This window comes from Crocuta crocuta, unplaced genomic scaffold, assembly GCF_008692635.1.
Source record: "Crocuta crocuta isolate KB4526 unplaced genomic scaffold, BGI_CrCroc_1.0 scaffold247, whole genome shotgun sequence".
NCBI classification, from domain to species: domain Eukaryota; kingdom Metazoa; phylum Chordata; class Mammalia; order Carnivora; family Hyaenidae; genus Crocuta; species Crocuta crocuta.
Window position 1 is genome coordinate 1613920 of NW_027531910.1, and position 18292 is coordinate 1632211.

At 33.3% G+C, this 18292-nt stretch overlaps 1 long non-coding RNA gene across 1 annotated transcript in view; it reads left to right on the forward strand.

Moving 5' to 3' along the window:
• Positions 1-556: 556 nt before the first annotated feature.
• The window catches only part of LOC144240382 (uncharacterized), a 32156-nt gene continuing 14420 nt past the window's right edge, over positions 557-18292 (forward strand). The window contains exons 1-2 of the long non-coding RNA XR_013337699.1: positions 557-660; positions 6046-6142. This is a non-coding gene — a long non-coding RNA (uncharacterized LOC144240382). The remainder of the gene's footprint in view (positions 661-6045; positions 6143-18292) is intronic.

The window sequence follows — 18292 nt, forward strand, 5'->3', positions numbered from 1 at the left end:
TCTCCACCAACTGCCTACCTGGGCCGTCCCAAAGGCCTGGACACCACAGGGCAATTTCTCCAGTTTGTCCTAATCTACAAAGGACAATTAATAGGTACTTTTTAAAATTTTTTTTAAACATTTATTTATTTTTGAGAGACAGAGAGAGACAGATCATGAGCAGGGAAGGGTCAGAGAGAGAGAGGGAGACACAGAATCCGAAGGAGGCTCTAGGGTCTGAGCTAGCTGTCAGCACAGAGCCCGACGCAGGGCTCAAACCCACAAACTGTGAGATCATGACCTGAGCTGAAGTTGGACGCTCAACCGACTGAGCCACCCAGGCGCCCCAATTAACAGGTACTTTTATGCTTTCAACATAAACTCCATTCACCTTAAAATATTTAATATGCCCAGTAATATTTCACACACAGACATTGTAGGTCAATTTATTTGTCTATTATCTTATCTGGTTTTGAACAGAAGATAAAATAATCAGTTTGTAGAGTAAAAGTAAACAAAAGGGAAGTGTATCTAATGTTACAATTATTCCAATTTGATGAACTACACCCTTTGCAGCTTTACCCACTGATGACGTATGGTGCTTTGCTGTGAATGACAAGGCCCCGGGACCGAAAAACAGGAGAACTGTTACCAAATGAATGGATTAGAAGACTCAAGAAGGTAAATATGGCAATTCTCCCCAAATTGATATAGGTTTGATGCAATTTCTGTCAAGATCAGGCCATAGACATAAACAAGTGTATTCTTATTTTTATACGCAAGGGCATGGAGCCTAGAAAATAAAACCAATTTGAAAAAGAATAGGGGCACCTCAGTGGCTCAGTTGGTTGAGTGTCCAACTCTTGATTTTGGCTTAGGTCACGATCCCAGGGTTGTGGGTCCAAGCCCCACACTGGGCTTCATGCTGAGCATGGAGCCTGCTTGAGATTCCCTTGTCTCCCCCTCTCTCTGCCCCTGACCTGCTCTCTATCTAAAATAAAATTGATTAAAAAATAGAATACAAATAAAAAATAAAGTGGAAGGAGTCACTGCATCCAATTTTAATATTTACTATATAGAAAGCATAATTAAGACATGGGTATTGCTGGTAGAATATAGACTTTTTCTGATTTAATTGTTCTATCTGCAACAAAGGAAAGAATATCATGTTCTTTGAATAGCGTGGTTTTGGTGTTTGTGACCAGCCTGGTTTAGGAGAGTTGCATGTACAAAAATGTTTAGCTGTTAGGACCTATTATTCAGTAACCATCCTTTTTCTTTTTTTTTTCTTTTTTCTTTTTTCTTTTCTAAGCTTATTTATTGACATTGAAAGAGAGAGNGTATCATGTTCTTTGAATAGTGTGGTTTTGGTTTTTGTGACCAGCCTGGCTTAGGAGAGTTGCGTGTACAAAAATGTTTAGCTGTTAGGACCTATTATTCAGTAACCTTCCTTTTTCTTTTTTTTTTTCTTTTTTCTTTTTTCTTTTCTAAGCTTATTTATTGACATTGAAAGAGAGAGTGAGCAAGCTGGGGAGGGGCAGAGAGAGGGAGAGAGAGAGAATACCAAGCAGGCTCTATACTGCCTGAGTGAATCCAAATGCAGGGCTCAACCCCATGAGAACATGTCCTGAGCCGAAATCAAGAGTCAGAGGCTTAACTTACTGAACCACCCAGGCACCCCAGTAAACCTTAATCTTTCTTTCAGCATTTTAAATATTCAGGTGATTGTTTCAATATGACAGTACTTTTGTACCTATCTGTAATTGTTACTAAGCTTGTTATTCTCTGATGATATATATATAATTGTAATAAATTATAGAAATATACTTTTTAAAATTTAATTTTAGTGACACTTGGGTGTCTCAGTGGGTTGAGCACCCGACTTTGGCTCAGGTCATTATCGCACTGTTCATAGGTTCGAACCCCGCACTGGGCTCTGTGCTGACAGCTCAGAGCCTATAGCTTGCTTCAGATTCTGTGTCTCCCTCTCTCTATGCCCCTCCCCTGCTCATGCTCTGTCTCTCTCTCTCAAAAATAAATAAACATTAAATTTTTTTAATAACAATAAATTTAATTTGAAGACCAAATTTGAAATTCATTGGCCATATTTAATTTGGAATTATAATGGAGAATGTAGAAAATTCCATTACATGAAGCCACAAATTTAATTTTATAAATTTCTCTCTTCGTAAAATTTTCCAATATATATTTCAATTAATTAACTCCTAAATTGAGGGCACCTGGATAGTTCAGTCATTAAGCATGTGACTTTGGCTCCGGTCATGATGTAATGGTTCATGAGTTTGATTACCACATCAGGTAAGACAGCACCTCAATTCATGTGAGCCCCATTTCCACTTCTCTCTCTCTCTCCCTCTCTCTCTCTCTCTCTCTGCCTCATGTTCACTTATGCTCTAAACAAACAAACAAATACATAATCTTAGGTTGACAGGGTTCAAATGTTTATTTTGCCCCATCGTCTCTACTCCCAAAAAGATGAGATCAGTTATCTCAGTTCAAAATAATCTGTGAATTCAATCATGTATGATCAACTCTCCATCCTTTTTTTCCTATTTTGCTTAACTGCTAGAAGTTAGATTTTGTATAAAAGAGCAGTTCTGATGTCTTTTAACTTCCATTTTAGAAATTGTGATATATGGTCACTTTGCAAGCTGACTGCTTGGAAAAGTTCCTTCAAAACAGATCTCCAGGACCCATTCAGACCTACTGAATCCATATCTCTGGGCATGGGCCCCCAAATCTGTGTCTTTGAAAGTTCTCCATATGATTCTTATCTGCCATAAAATTTTAATCTTCTCCACAAAACGTTGTTTTTCTCTAGACTCTATACAAAATAGTTTCTTCCCTGTAGACTCTATAGCACATATTAGTGAAATTATGCATCCTAAAATTGGTTTGACAAGTACTATTGTTGTTTCCTTTGTTGAAACAGTGGTTCATCTGTAATACCCACGCACATTTATTTTGACAAAAATCATGCTATGAACATGAGATGCATTAGACATGATTTCATCTGCAAATGCCCATTTATTTTTATTATTCTTTTGTATTAATTCAATCCAGACCAACCTATTTTCCTAAAATAAAATGAGAAGCATTAAACCCAGAGAAAGCAGTGAAGGAACTATGATTATTCTGCCTGAAGCCTAGTCTGCTATAAAACAGACACAATGTATCTATGTTAGGAGATCCATGTTTCTGTTCTTTTCTCACCACACATTTTAATTTTCCCCTGTGATCTTCAGCAGTTTTTGTGCAGGTTTATTATTATACAGATACTTAACATGGGAAGTGGAATTCTTAGAAGTATAGGCTTTCATGGCCACTCCATACATTGTGCCTTGTGTGTGTGTGTGTATATACATATACATATATGCACGTATACATACATATATGCACTTAAATACATGCTCAGTAACAACACATTGGTCTCCAACTTTAAAGTATAGCATATCATCAAATTGCTGTAAAACTGTGGCAGGAGATTTTCATAGCTATGCTCTGAAATAGTGTAGCAATAGGCAGGATTTAAAAATGTATTATTTAAAGATCACTGATCCCTCCCTCCCATATACTATGCCACCTCCTCTCACCACAGATCCAGTCCTCCCACAATTGCTCAAGATCCTGATGCCTCGTTTTAAACTTGTTTCTTTCAATATTTACTTCTCTGCTCTGCGTTTTCTGTTTCTCTTCTGTTAAAAATCATTCCGGCATTCAAATATGTCCTGCTATCCTTCTATATTAAAAACTAATTCTGGGGCACCTGAGTGGCTCAGTCGGTTAAGCGTCCAACTTCTGCTCAGGTCATGATCTCACGGTTCGTGGGTTCGAGCCCCGCAGCGGGACATGTGCTGACTGCCAGCTCAGAGCCTGGAGCCTGTTTCAGATTCTGTATCTCCCTGTCTCTCTGAACCTACCCTGCTCTCTTTCTCTCTCTCAGAAATAAATAAAACATTAAAAAAATAAAAACTACTTTAGAAAAAGTAAAAAACTCCTCTCTGACAAAATCTTACATCTAAAATATAAAACCCTTCTGCTTTTCTTCATGTAAGTTTCTCAGAAAAGCTGTTTAGAACGACTGTTTTCACTTAATTCAATTTCCTTTCACTCCAAAATGTACTCCAATCTGGTTTCTACTCAAATTGCTACAAGAAAACTGCTCCCTCATCAGTCCTTAATGGCTAATGGATTTAAATGACCCCACATTTTAATCTCTAGCCATGAACCTGCTAACAAGATGCAAATTTATGTATGCACCTACCCAACTGATACATTCAGCAGAACGCTTCCTGATGATAAAGTTTTATGTTCCAAAATTTACCTTTTGCTCTTTTCTATCAGATTTTCCTTATTTCTTGCTTTGCTTTTCTTTTTTTTAAATGGCACCTCTATGATGCAGATACGCAAAACAGATATTTTTAAATCATCCTTGTCACTTCCCTCATTCTCTGTTCTCACTCAGTCTGTTCTCAATTCTCTGTAATTCTTGACTTGAGGTAGTTGTTTGCATATTAGTGTTGGCACCACTAACTCAAGACAGTATCATTTTTACTGCAATAGACTCCTATTTTGTGTCCCTGCTTTTTTCTTGCCCTTGAGTATGTCATTATTAATAAATTTCAAAATGCCATTTTGCAACTGGACACTTAATCATTTTACCACCCTCCTAAAAGCAAAATCCGATGCCATTCAATGACTTCTTCTAAGGAAGTAAAACTGACCATATAGGATCTCGGTTTGAATACCTTCCCAGCTTCATCTCTAGATACCTCACTGTGTCAGTAACACTGTCCTCCTCTCAATTCCCTGAATTTATGGACTTCCGACTCCAGGCATCCGCACATGCTATCAGTTCTCTGAAATGCCCTTTACTTATCTACAATTTCATCAAAGTCCAGATCTCAACTTAAATTCTACATCCTCCGACTGTGGCTTAATTCTCTTATTTGAACTTATAAAACGTGCTTCATTAGGACACCTGATTTTTCAAAACAAAATTGTGTTCTTGGTATTCATTTATTTACTTTCAGTTGGTGTTTCCCACTACAGTGTAAGTTTCATGAGGGAATACATTGCGTGGACTTATTTTTTAACACTGTATGCATGCAGGGCACTTGTCAAAGAACTTGGAAATACAAAGTATTTAATAATTATTTGTTGGATAAATAAATGGATTAAATGATAAACAACTGTGATAAACTTTACTTCTTTCTTTCAGGATCTCAAAATAGCATATGATGATGGCTCTATGACATGTTTTGCATGACATAAAGCCAAATAATATACAACATTTAAGGATTCTGAATTTATTTTAGCAAATTAATGTAACCTCATTATAAATTGCTTGGAGCTATCCATTTACCAAATAATGCTACAAATGTGCAAAACGAAAGCACTGAAAAATGATTCCAATTTTAGAAAAGAACATTTTGAATGAGAACATTAACATTTGCAAAGACATTTATTTTCAACTTTTAGCAAGATGACTAAATGGCAATATGTGCTTTTGCTTTGTGCACGAAGGTGTAGTTGGTTGATTTTACATATGTACTATAGTGTATTACATACTAAAACAATATGTTGAATCCAATTGCTCTCATTTCTCAATCTCAGCCCAGGGTATGTTATAATAGAGTCATCATGTGTTTAATGACAGTGTGACTTCTGCTTAATATAAGTTATAAATTTTTATTCTGGCATCTGTGTAAGGTGGTGCACCCTACCTGGTAAGTGATGATTCTCTAAGGACAAAATGATTAAAAGGATTTTTCAAGGTGGCAAGTTCAAGGTTGGCTTTCACGGGCATCTGATTTCAATTCACATACTCTGGTCCACTAAGCCATTCTGCCTTTTCTTATAAGGATCACTGAAGCCATATATACTTAAGTCCTGAACTCAGGTGAAACGTCGTAAGGACTTTTCTGGGCTTTATGCGTTAACCTTTCAATGTTTTCAAGCTTAAATTATCAACCTTGGTTTTCTCTGTCAAAAAAGGCCAAGTGAGTACTTGTGAAGCTTTACAATTTTTTTTTTTTTTTTGAGATAACAAGCAGCTCAGTGGTAGGAAGCCTTTTGGAGCCCTCTACTAAAGAGAAATTTCAAGAATTTGGCAAAATTCAGAAGCCTAGCTATCTTGAAGGTATGAACTTAGAAAGCCAAATTAAAAGTTAAGAATTTACAAATGCCTGTTGATGATATTTGTCTTATATCTCAGAGGAATATAGGGTGCATCGTGTGAAATTAGAAGCATATTACTTTTCATGATCTTTCCTATTACTCCCTTCTTGGGTTTCTATGGTTTATTCCCTATCAAGCAAAAATGGGGCTATGAGAAAGATTGCTTAAAGAAAAAAGGGGGCTAAGAGAGAAAGATTCCTTACTAAAGACCTATGTCTATTAGTTACGAGAGTAGTTGGAAATATGCACAGTCTCTTTCTAATTCTACTTGTATGGATTTGATGCGTAGCCAGGAAAAACTATTTTCTCAATTGTGGCAGATTTGATCATGGATTGACAAAATGATATCTATTATGTAACAGGACTAGAAATGTTATTTGACCAACTAAAAACCCTCTATTGGTATTTTAAGATTCATCTACAATCAAATGCCCTGTTTTTTAATAATGAAGTATTTCTTCTTCCATTGTAACTGCTAGACTATTGAAAAGTTCATGAAATAGAAGACATAAATGCCTACATATTTGGGTTATTTTACATATTTATTTTAAGTGCATAAAAATTTTGAGTGAAGTATAATTGACAAACAAAATTATAAGACATTTAAAGTGTACAACATGATGATTTCATGCATATAAACATTTTGAAAAGATTCTGCCACTGAGTTAATCAACACACCATCTCTTCATATATTTTATCTTTATGGTGAGAACATTTAAATTCTATTTTGTTAGCAAATTTCAGCTGTACAATACAGTGTAAATAACCATGTTTTATGTTAGATTCTCAGGCCTTAAAAATCCTTTTTTTTTTTTTTTTAGATTCCATATATAAGTGATACATTTTCAATATTTGTCTCATCTTTCACTGTCTGGCTTATTTCACTTAGCATTATGCTCTACAGGCTATTCCATGTTGTTGCATATGGCAGGATTTTCTTCTCTTTTTAAGGCTAAATAATATTCCATATTATATACAGGACATTTTATTCATCTATCCGTAGATAGACATTTAGGTTGTTTCACACATTGGCTATTGTAAATAATGGTTCAATGAATATGGAAGTGCAGATGTCTCTTTGGAATAATGGTTTTGTTTGCTTTGAATAGTTGAATCATTTTAAAATTGACTTTTATTTTCTTTACTGAATTTAAAAGCTTGTTTTGGTTATCACAGATTGATCTTTGAGTCACATATGACCAAAACAATTATCTCCATAAACTTGATATTTGGCAGTAGAAAATAATGAACTATTTTATCTGCCATGAAGCTCCCATAACCTGAAGGAGGGTTGGAGGTAAGTGATTAGCAGCCAGCATGAGGATTTGAGGAATTTTTAAACTGTCATTTTTCTGCCTTTTATTTTAAATGTAACTAAAGAAATTTGAAGGAAACTACTTCCAACACATTTCTAAGTTTTATTCATCTCCAGTATTGATCTCAGGAAGCTTTTCTTCAGGGGAAATGCCATAAAAGTGCAAGTGCTTCCATTAACCTTTATTAAGTATTCTTACTTGTTTTGGTGATGGTGGGAGAGAAAAATCATAGGAGACAATTTGGAATTGTGTTTATGAGTATGAGAGAGCTGCCAACCTTATATAGAATGTTATAAAACGTATTCATCTGAGCTGTACTGAGGCACTGGATAGAAAGTTAAAAGATACTCTTAGTTACCATAAGGTCAATAAAGTGTCCTTAAGATACATTTGCTTTGCATTTTCTACTTTATACTAATCAATACCACTACCACTCCTCCCATCTCTTTCATCACTAAGATTACTATCAAATTTATATTAATTATGTTACTTTTAGCATCATAAGCAAGTCACAAATCTTAATATTCTATATACAGTTTTTTTCTCATTTATTTCTTACATATACTGTATAAGTAGGCATTTTCATTGTATGTATATTTCAGATACAGTAATGCAGACAAGTAAGTTTCCCACCAGATTTAGAGATGGGAATCTAACCTAAGTTTGCCTGACATTAAGTTTGAGTCTTAATTCTTAAACTGTATGATCTACTAAGTCCCAAGGGGTCATAGTCAGAAAAGAGGGTCTTATGGGTCTTCAATCTTGCTTATAAGATCAACAGCACATTTATTAGAATCTCTCTGGGACACCTGGGTGGCTCAGTCAGTTGGGCTTCTGGCTTCAGCTCATGTCATGATCTCACAGTTCGTGAGTTCAAATCCCGCATGGGGCTCAGAGCCTGGAGCCTGCTTCAGATTATGTGTCTCCCTTTCTTCTTGCCCCTCCCCTGTGCACACTCTGTGTGTGTGTCTCTCTCTCTCAAAGATAAATATTTAATTTTTTTTTTTAAAAAGGCAGAATCTCAGACCGCATTTAAACTTCCTGAATCAAAATCTGCATTTTAACAAAATTCCCAGATAAATTGTAAAGGTTGAGAAGAAATGCTCTATCTTTTCAACAAAAATATTTTGAAAAATACAGTCAGCTTATTTACTGAAATCTAGAGTCCTTGAATCTATGTGAGTTTCTCAAAATAATAGGCTACTAGGCATTTTATTCATTCACTTTTATTTTGATTTATTCATTTGCTCATTTTTCTTATTTGTACACCTATTTTGTGCAAGACACTTAAACATTATGCAATATACCAAGACAAAAGATTTCATGGAGATAAATATAAACAATGGAGAGTTACTTAGGCTGTCACTTAATAAATGCCATAAAGTAAAAATAAAGTTTAGGTATAGGCAATATTTTTGCATTCCTGGGATCTATAAAAATACTTCATAAAGAAACTATTTCCTATCAACAAATAAATGAAATATTTTGGGGGAATATTTTCTTGATATGCCTACCTATTCCACTCTGTAGCAATGACTAACTTCTATCCTTAATTTATAAACTTGGGCCTAATGAGAAAAGTTTACCATTTTGTTGTTTCTGAAATACATTTTCAACTTCTGTGAAAATTTAGACTACCATTTACCCTCCTCTTATGTGGGGATTCTTATGTCTTTTTCTTTTTAGAGATAACTGCTACTTAAAATTGTTTTTCAGATTCCAAAAAACTAAACACTTATAGGAGTCCAAAGGTAGCTTTTCATGTTATCTTTCTTTTGAGAGATAACTCAAAATTCAAATAGAAGGTCACAAGATTTTACTCAAAAACATAAAATGATTAGCTCTAAGAACTTCACATGCAATAGGCACTCGAGACTGACTACCAATAGTCACCTCTTTGTGAATTTGATGCATCTGGTAGGTTCTCTTTTCTGTGTTTATATGTTCTAAAATGAAAATGCTCACTGGCTGCATAAACATTCAAATAGCTTATAAAACAATTAGATAGCAAGCACTGTGATATAGAATATAGTATGTTTCTAAGTGATAAAATATAGGTATTTTTAGACATTTAGCGATTATACTAGAGATAAGTGTTAGAGTTTAGATGAACAAAGGTTTCATAGAAGAGACTTCATTTGATTTTTTTTTCAAATGTGTGGAATTTGTTATAGGAAGGGAATAAATTTTAAAGGAGGTAGGCCAGGATGCGGAAGCATCATGAAAGAAATATTAAGTTATGCGAAGACCAATTTTTCTGAGGTGAAGACACTAGATACTCAACCCCAATATGACAGGATATTGGAGCAGGTATGCTGTTAATGTTTTTAAGATATTTTTGTAGAAAATTACCATGTATTTGTTATAATATAGTATAGTTTATTATTTTTAATATTTTACAATATTTACTATGTAATTGTCTTTCATTTAAAAAAATGTTTATTTATTGATTGAGAGAGAGAGTAGGGGAAGGGCAGAGAAAGAAGGAGAGAGAGTATTCCAAGCAGGCTACCTGAGGTCAGCACGGACCCCAATGTGGTTCTTGAGCTCAGGAACTGGGAGATCACGACCCGAGCTGAAATCAAGAGTCAGACACTAATTGACTGAGCCACCCACGCAACCCCAGTATCCTTCATTTTGAAGTACAACTTCATTTTTCAAACATTTTTGTTTTTAATATTTATGTATATTAATGTATTTAGCTAAAATTCATTTTAATAATTTATAACTATCCTATGCCTAATTTATTTCCACATTAGCAGGCATTTGCTCCATGTACAATTATTTTGCTATAAGGGCTTCAATATCTATCTTGTCATGTATGTCAAAGTTTTAGATCTATAAAAACCTGATAATATGGAATAAAAAGTATGAACCTTACTAGATATTTACCAAATGGCTTTTAAAACTCTTTTAACAATTTGTAGTGTCACCAGCAATATATATCATTTCCTCTCATGAAATACCTTCTCCAATACCCAGTATCATCATTCTTTAAAAAAGATCCAAAGTCAGAAGATGTTTGGCACTGACATTAAGACTTACTATGAAACTCCAGTAATCTGGACAGTGTGGTATTGATGAAAAGAATAGATAAATAGATCAATAGAACAGAATAGAGAGCCGGGAAATAGATCTCATATATATACACACACATATATGCACATATATATATATACATACATATGTATGTATGTGTATATATGTATATATACATATGTGCATATATGTGTGTATATGTGTATATGTGTATATATGTATATGTATGTATATATATATTCATTCTTATATGAATTCATATATATTCAACTGATCATTAACAAAGGAGGAAAGGTAATACAATAGAACAAAGATAGTCGTCAGCAAATGGTGATGGAACTGGACATCATATATATGTATATGTATATGATATATATGATATGTATATATCAACAGAACTGACACCCTTCACAAAAATTAACTCAAAATGGATCATATAGCTGAATGTAAAACTCAACTATAAAATGCTTGTGATAAAATGTAGAAGAAAATCTAATTGACTTTGGGCAAGGCAATGGCTTTTTAGACACAGCACCAAAGACACTTCTATGAAAGAAATAATCGATAACCCAGATTTCATTACAATTAACAACTTCCACTCTGCAAAAGACAATAAAAATGAGACGATAAACCACAGGGTGGGAAACAATATTTGCAAAAGATACATCTGATAAAGTGCTATTCAAAATATACAAAGAACACTTAAACTCAACAATAAGCAAACAACCTCATCAATAAATGTGTCAAAAGACCTGAATAGACACCTTACAAATGAAAATAGATAGCAAATAAACATATGAAAAGATTCTTAACATAATATATCATAAGGGACTTGCAAAGTAAAACAAAAAGAGATACCACTACACACCAATTACAATGGCAAAAACTGAAAACACTGACAATAGCAAACGCCAGCAAGGATGTAAAGCAACAAGAACTCTCATTCATCATCTGTGGGAATGTAAAATGGTCAAACTACTTGGAAGACTGCTTGGCAATTTCTTACCAAACTAAACTTACTCTTAAACATATATGATCCAGCAATCTTACCTCTTGGTATTTACCCAAATAAGCTGAAAACTTATGTCCACACAAAAGCTTGCACACAGATGTTTTTAGCAGCTTTCTTCGTAATTCCAAAACATGTAGGTAACCAATGAATACTAATGATTAAATGAACATGACTGACTACAAGAAACCAATCTAAAAAGGCCCCATACTATATGATACTATTTGATGTTCTGGAAAAGGTGAAATTATGGAGACAGTAGATGGATCATTTGATGTCAGTGATTGGAGAGATAGATGGATGGATAGGCAGAACACGGAGGATGTTTAAGGCAGTGGAACTATTCTGAATGATACTGTCATGGGGAGTACATGCCATCATACACATGTCAAAACCATGGATTACACAATACCCAGAATGAACACTGATATATATTCTAGACTTAGTGTAATAATGATGACTCAATGTAGGCTTATCAATTTTAACAAAGGTACCAGTCTGTTAAAATATGTTGATAGTGGGAGAGGTTGTATCTGAGGAAGAGTCCAGAATATCTGGGAATGCTGTGTAATTTTTGCTTAATTTTGCTGTGAACATAAATCTGCTCTAGAAAATTATAGTCCAATATAAAAATCAAAGTAAACAAAGATCACTATCACATGTAAATATAAGAATGCTTCCTTAACAGTGTAAAATACTAGGTCCAAATATTCACTTGTTTCATAAAATTTATATATTTTTATATTTGTAGATTGCTTATTGAAGAGGATATAATTAACTGTCTTTTATACTGTGAGCTCTCTTGCCTTCTTTCTCTGCAAAATTTTATTTGGTTACAATTGGTAAATCTGGTTCTTTGCCCCACCAGTTTCCCACATTTTGGAATTTCTGGACTACCTAACAATGGCACTATTTAATATGTTTTTCTTTTCTTTTTGTGTCCTATCAATAAAAATAAAACTTAGAAGTTTGGCTAGATTTAGTTTTCATGTGCACGAGTGTATGTGTGTGTAATTTCTGTTATTTGTTTTGTTTTATTTAGCATGGCTACTATTCACGTGGTATTCTGTTACATAATGTTCGGTTGTCTCTATTGATATTAGGAGTTATATATATTATAACTGCATAGACCCATTAATTCAGACCAAAAAGCTCTATTCTTATTAGATCATGTCTTATTTGTATCTTAGGCAGAATACTTCCCCCAAAGATAAGATTCCTTTGTCTAGTTGCCTAGTGTTTGGTTACCCAATGGAATAGTTAGTGGGGGAAAGATAAATGTGTGAATGTTTCCTTTTTTTATCAGCTTCAGAATAATGGAAAACAGGGGCGCCTGGGTGGCTTAGTCGGTTAAGCGTCCGACTTTCGCTTANATGGAAAACATCTTTCAACCATAACCAATTGGTAGATGGTAGTTCTTTTTTCGTTTTGTGTTTTTGGTCTCAATATGATCTCATGGGTTTAAATATATTTTGTATATTTTTATCTATTGCACGTAATACTGATATTCAAACTTTCCATATTTTGTCCAAGTGGGATCCTTTCTAAGATGACTCTTGTATCATTTTGACACAGCATTCAACATCTTTGAAAGATTCTGTACTCTGTGACATGACAATATAGTCCATTTCATCTTGAATCTCTCCTGTTTGTCTTTTCTGTAAGAAGCTCTATTTCCTTCTAGTCAGAGAAGAAAGAAAAAGAAAGAAAGAAAGAAAGAAAGAAAGAGAGAGAGAGGAGGGAGGGAGGAAAGGAAAGGAAAGGAAAGGAAAGGAAGAAAGGAAGAAAGAAAGAAAGAAAGAAAGAAGAAAGAACGAAGAAAGAAAGAAAGAAAGAAAGAAAGAAAGAAAGAAAGAAAGAAAGAAAGAAAGAAAAAGAAAGATGGATGATAGAGATACATATGAAATACTTATATATTTTAAGACCAAATTTTATTCATTACTAATGGTTGGTTATTGTTTCTAAGCTTTTTTTTCCCAGAAATATATAGGAAATGTATTTATTCTTTCTTAAAGGTAATTTTTATTAAAATTTCTAATAAACTCATATAGATGCATCCAAGTCAAATTTAGGGCCTCTGGGCTTTTACTTAATTTCTTTTGCACTATATATGTTTCTCTCATATCTATACTGAGAAATCCAGTTCTCCGTAACACTGGGACTGTAGAATTATAGAGAGAAATCATTACTCATTTGCTTCATCCCACATTACACATACAAATATATCAGTATAAAAATACAAACACTAAAACAAAAATGATTGCTTAAATGTTTAAGATTTCTTTTGCAGTTTCTTTTCATCAAATTACTATGATTTAAAGTCACTTTCTAAAAATTTCCTCTCTTTATACTATGAACTAAATACACATTTTAGGTTGGCATGTTTCTTGTTTTGCTTCCTTAAAAATTTTAATTCTAAAGGTAATGTAAAATGTTTGTAGATTTCTGAAGTCTTATCTACAAAACAAAGAAGTCCAGGATCTGGGTTTGCCCCTCTATGCTATTCTCTCTCTCTTCTTAGGGCCAACAATTGTCCCCCTTAATGTTTATTCTTCTATTGTGTACTTATTTTTGTATTTTAACATACACAGATACCTCTTTCAAACTTCTGGTATGTAGGAAGGTTTCTTGTGGTTGCCTTCATATTCAGTACCTTTCCATAGCACTCCTAATCCTTTTTCAATGGGTGGGGTTATGGTCTAATGGTTCCTTATTATAAGTAATAATAAATTAGTTACTAAATTTTGCTTCCTCCTGTGCTCTCTTCCCCAGCATCTAATTTGAACCATTCAGTTTAATTCACAGTTAATAACTATAAGGTCATCAGTAAGCACATTCTATTCCCTATTCTCTTTAGAATTTGATAACAGTTTTCACATTTGATTTAGCCTTAATTTTGAATCAACTCCATCCCCTACATATTCTCCAACTTTCTTTACTTAATTTCCTAGAAATCATAAGTTCAGAATATTTTAAAATATTATTTTCTGAATATACCATATGTTCCACTTTGAATCATATTTATTGAATATATTATCTAATTTCAGTTTCATACTTTAATGAAATGAAATGCTTGAGTGAATTCATTATAACTTAACATTTCACCCCATCCTGTTTTTCAACTTTTGGAATATTTTTATATTCATTGTAGAATCTAGGGTTATTACTATCGATGTGTCAAAGGAATAGAGCTCAATATCAGGTCAAAATAAGACTCACAGCAGATGAGACTTGGGCAATTGTCTAGGTTATGGGAGAATGGATATGCTGGTAACTTGAAGATCTGATGGATTCCAAGGTCACTTACCAATCCTAAAACATCTTTCCAGCTTCCAGGTATATTTTTTAAACTCCTATATAGACACAGTGTTGGATGGATTCTCTACCTATTATTAATAATGTCATACAAGTAAAGAGTAAAAAACATTTTCAAAATTCTCTTATATTGGGTGTACTTTAGTTACATAAGGATTTTAACTCCATATTTATTTAAATACCTATACACATGTACATTTTAATATAAATTTTATATAGAATAGGATTCATTTATTCAACAAATATTTATTGAACTGCCTTTTGATAACCTAGGCATTAACTTAGACTAACCCATAAGAGTAAAACAAGACCAACAGAAATTAAAAAGATCCCTGAGTTTGAAACAAAATGTGTATAATATCTTAATGGGTTATAATTACTCCATATGTTGGAGAAAGCAGAAGTTGCCATGACCCGAGTGACAGTCTTTCTAATTCTGGTAAAAGTAAACAGCATGCATATCATCATTAAAACTGACAAAATAGATAATGGAGTAAACAGAATGGAAATGATTTACTGTTGGTTACTAGGAACTCTAAGGAAAGATATGTTCTTTCTCTCACCCTATTTCATTAAGCATACCATATTATCAATATTATCAGTTGAGAGTAAGAGTGCATCCTGAAACTTCAGCTTTGTGAATTTTTTAATACTACACACTCAAAAAAAAAAAAAACAACTACATACTCTTAATTCTGTCAGTCACATGAGAAAATGTATTTATAGAAACCGATTTTTGTGTACCTCTTATGTATCCTTCCCTGGTGTCGGGGCTTGACTTAAAACAATAAGTCAGATACAGTGCAAGCCTTCTGCTATTTTACAGTCTAGTAGCAGAGGCATACAAAGAAGCACTTCTAAATGAAGAGTGGAATGTGGCAAGCGAAACTTCCTTATAGAATATCTAATTATAAAGCAATCAAATGGATGGGGAATAGAATTCCAGGCACCTGGTTGGGCTTAAGTATTCCTATAATGTAATTTGATTTTATGGCATGGAATCTACTCTGAAACTCAAAATATGGGGTCACCCTTGCTTGGCAATTGTGCATAGGGAGTGTAATATTGTGTTGGCAAGGAGAAAAATAAGAGACCTCATTCTACCTTTAACAATGTTGTAGTTCTGGCCAACAGTTTAAAGAGGTTATGAAGGCACTGACCTAGAAATCATAATGCAAACATAGCTCCAGCAATCACAAATGCATATACTGGCTTTTAGAAAGTTTGTAATTAGTATAAGTACATTTTTAAATATTCTTTACATTTGCAGTGAATTGTGAACTAGATTTGTTTGCAATGTGCAATGGTTTAGAAAGCAGAATATCTTATTGTTATTAAATGAGATTTGTATCATTATAAAAATTTACTTAAAGAAACATTTTAATATATTAGCTTGAATCGTTGTATACTTCGCCATTTTCCTACATCACAAAAGCAATTAGGAACTTTAATTTACTACCTGTATGAGGAACCAACTGAATATCATTTCATGATATTGGTGAAGAGTTTGAAATTCAATCTATGCCTGTATTTGTCTAGAATCGTTTTTTATGGCCAATTAAATCTACTTAAAAGTATGCTAAATAAATCATAAAGATCCTTTCTGGAGAATGAAATAAAGGTCTAAGTAAATCGTATATTCTGAAAAATAAAACTTTGAAAAAGAAGCCAACAACAGTAAGAACAAAAATAAATGCCATAATTATGACTCCAACTATATAATCAGTAAATTAGTTTATATCTATATGTTTATATCACATTAAAGCATCTGCCTATGTTATTTGTAAGCTTAAGAACCATCTAAAGCATGTACTGTATAGATTGGGAACTCTGTCCTATATTGTAGGTACATAAACATTGCTGAAGTCATAAAATAACAAGGTTAGAGAGGATCAGTCATAACTTTTGTGAGGTATTATAGGCTTTCTGTCATTTGATAGATATTGCACAATTAAGCATATGACATTTTTCTGCATATGTTTGCATCAGAGTATATTTTGATAGTAAGAGGAGTAATTTTGGAGGATGAATATGGTAGCATGAAATCTAGGGCTTAATAATAGTATGATAGGAACTATCACAGACCACGCTTGTAATTAAACTTCATCTGCTTCATAAGATAGTCATCAGTACATATGTTTAAAACACAGATCTGAATGTTCTGAGATTTTAGAGAGGTTGTAGCTTTACTTCAGGATACAAGGTGGTGCTGTTTCATTTTACAAACAAAAACCACTGTTACCAAGACCTGGCAAAGCTAGAATGAAAACATCATCTCTTATAAAGAGAGCAAGCATATAGAAGAAGCCATTTCCATACTTCTACATGCCAGTTATGATTTTGTTTAATGGAAAAATAGATAAGTTATATCTATATACACTGTACAATGTAAATACAGCACCAATAACAATTTTCACCCAAGGATGAAATGTTCATTTTGCAGTAGTTTACAGGGTTCGGTGGCCTGCAATATTTGCAGTGGCTGCAGAGGCCTTGGCTTTAAGGGAATAAAAATATGTGCTTTATGGAAAATGAGTGAAAAGTTAAGGTGTATTCCTAGGTCTTAGTGGCTTTTTGTACTGACAATTCCACTGGTTTTGTAAATGAAAGTCTAAGCTCATCTTTTCGTTCCAAATCTACTGACCTATAGCATTAATGAAGACCAAAGACTCATTATCATCTATCTATTCAAATGCTAACCGTCATTTGTCAATTTACTATTATGAATTTAAGTACTATAAAAAGTGAGACTTTTTTTCATATCAGCCTTTCTCTGTATTTATCATTACTTTGTGTTGGGAATATAAATGAGAATTTGAGCTCCTATTTCAATATCAGATTTCCTGTGAGACATTGGTAAAATTAAATAACCTTTCTGGGCCTGATTTTTAATTCAATTATAAAAGATACTTTAATACTAACATGTTCACAGCAGTTCTTGGGATGTTTGTAAAACAAATTGAGAGATTATTATTTTTTTAAAATCATCAATATGTTTGTTTACTGAAAATCAGTAGTGTAGAGAAATTTGGTTGTTTTCTGTTATGCTGATATCCTTGGCAGATTTTTGACTGGCACCTATAACAATTTTATCAGATGTTTCTTTATACTTCAATCTATCTCTGTTTGTTTTGTGTATATTGATATCCTTGGCAGATTTGGGATTGGCACCTATAACAATTTTATCGGATGCTTCTTTATACCTCAATCTATTTATCTTATTAGAGGTTTTGGCTACTAAAAAGAAAAAATAACTCAGAACCTCTGCTGAGGACTTGTGAAATGTAATTATACCCTTTACTGATTTTTTTCCACTCAGTATTTTTACTCTGACATATCACTTATTTAAATGTCAGCATTAATGTTAATTTACTTTTCTTTTTATACTTTTGCATTTTCTTTACTAGAAGCTGACTTGTATTTTTAAATAATA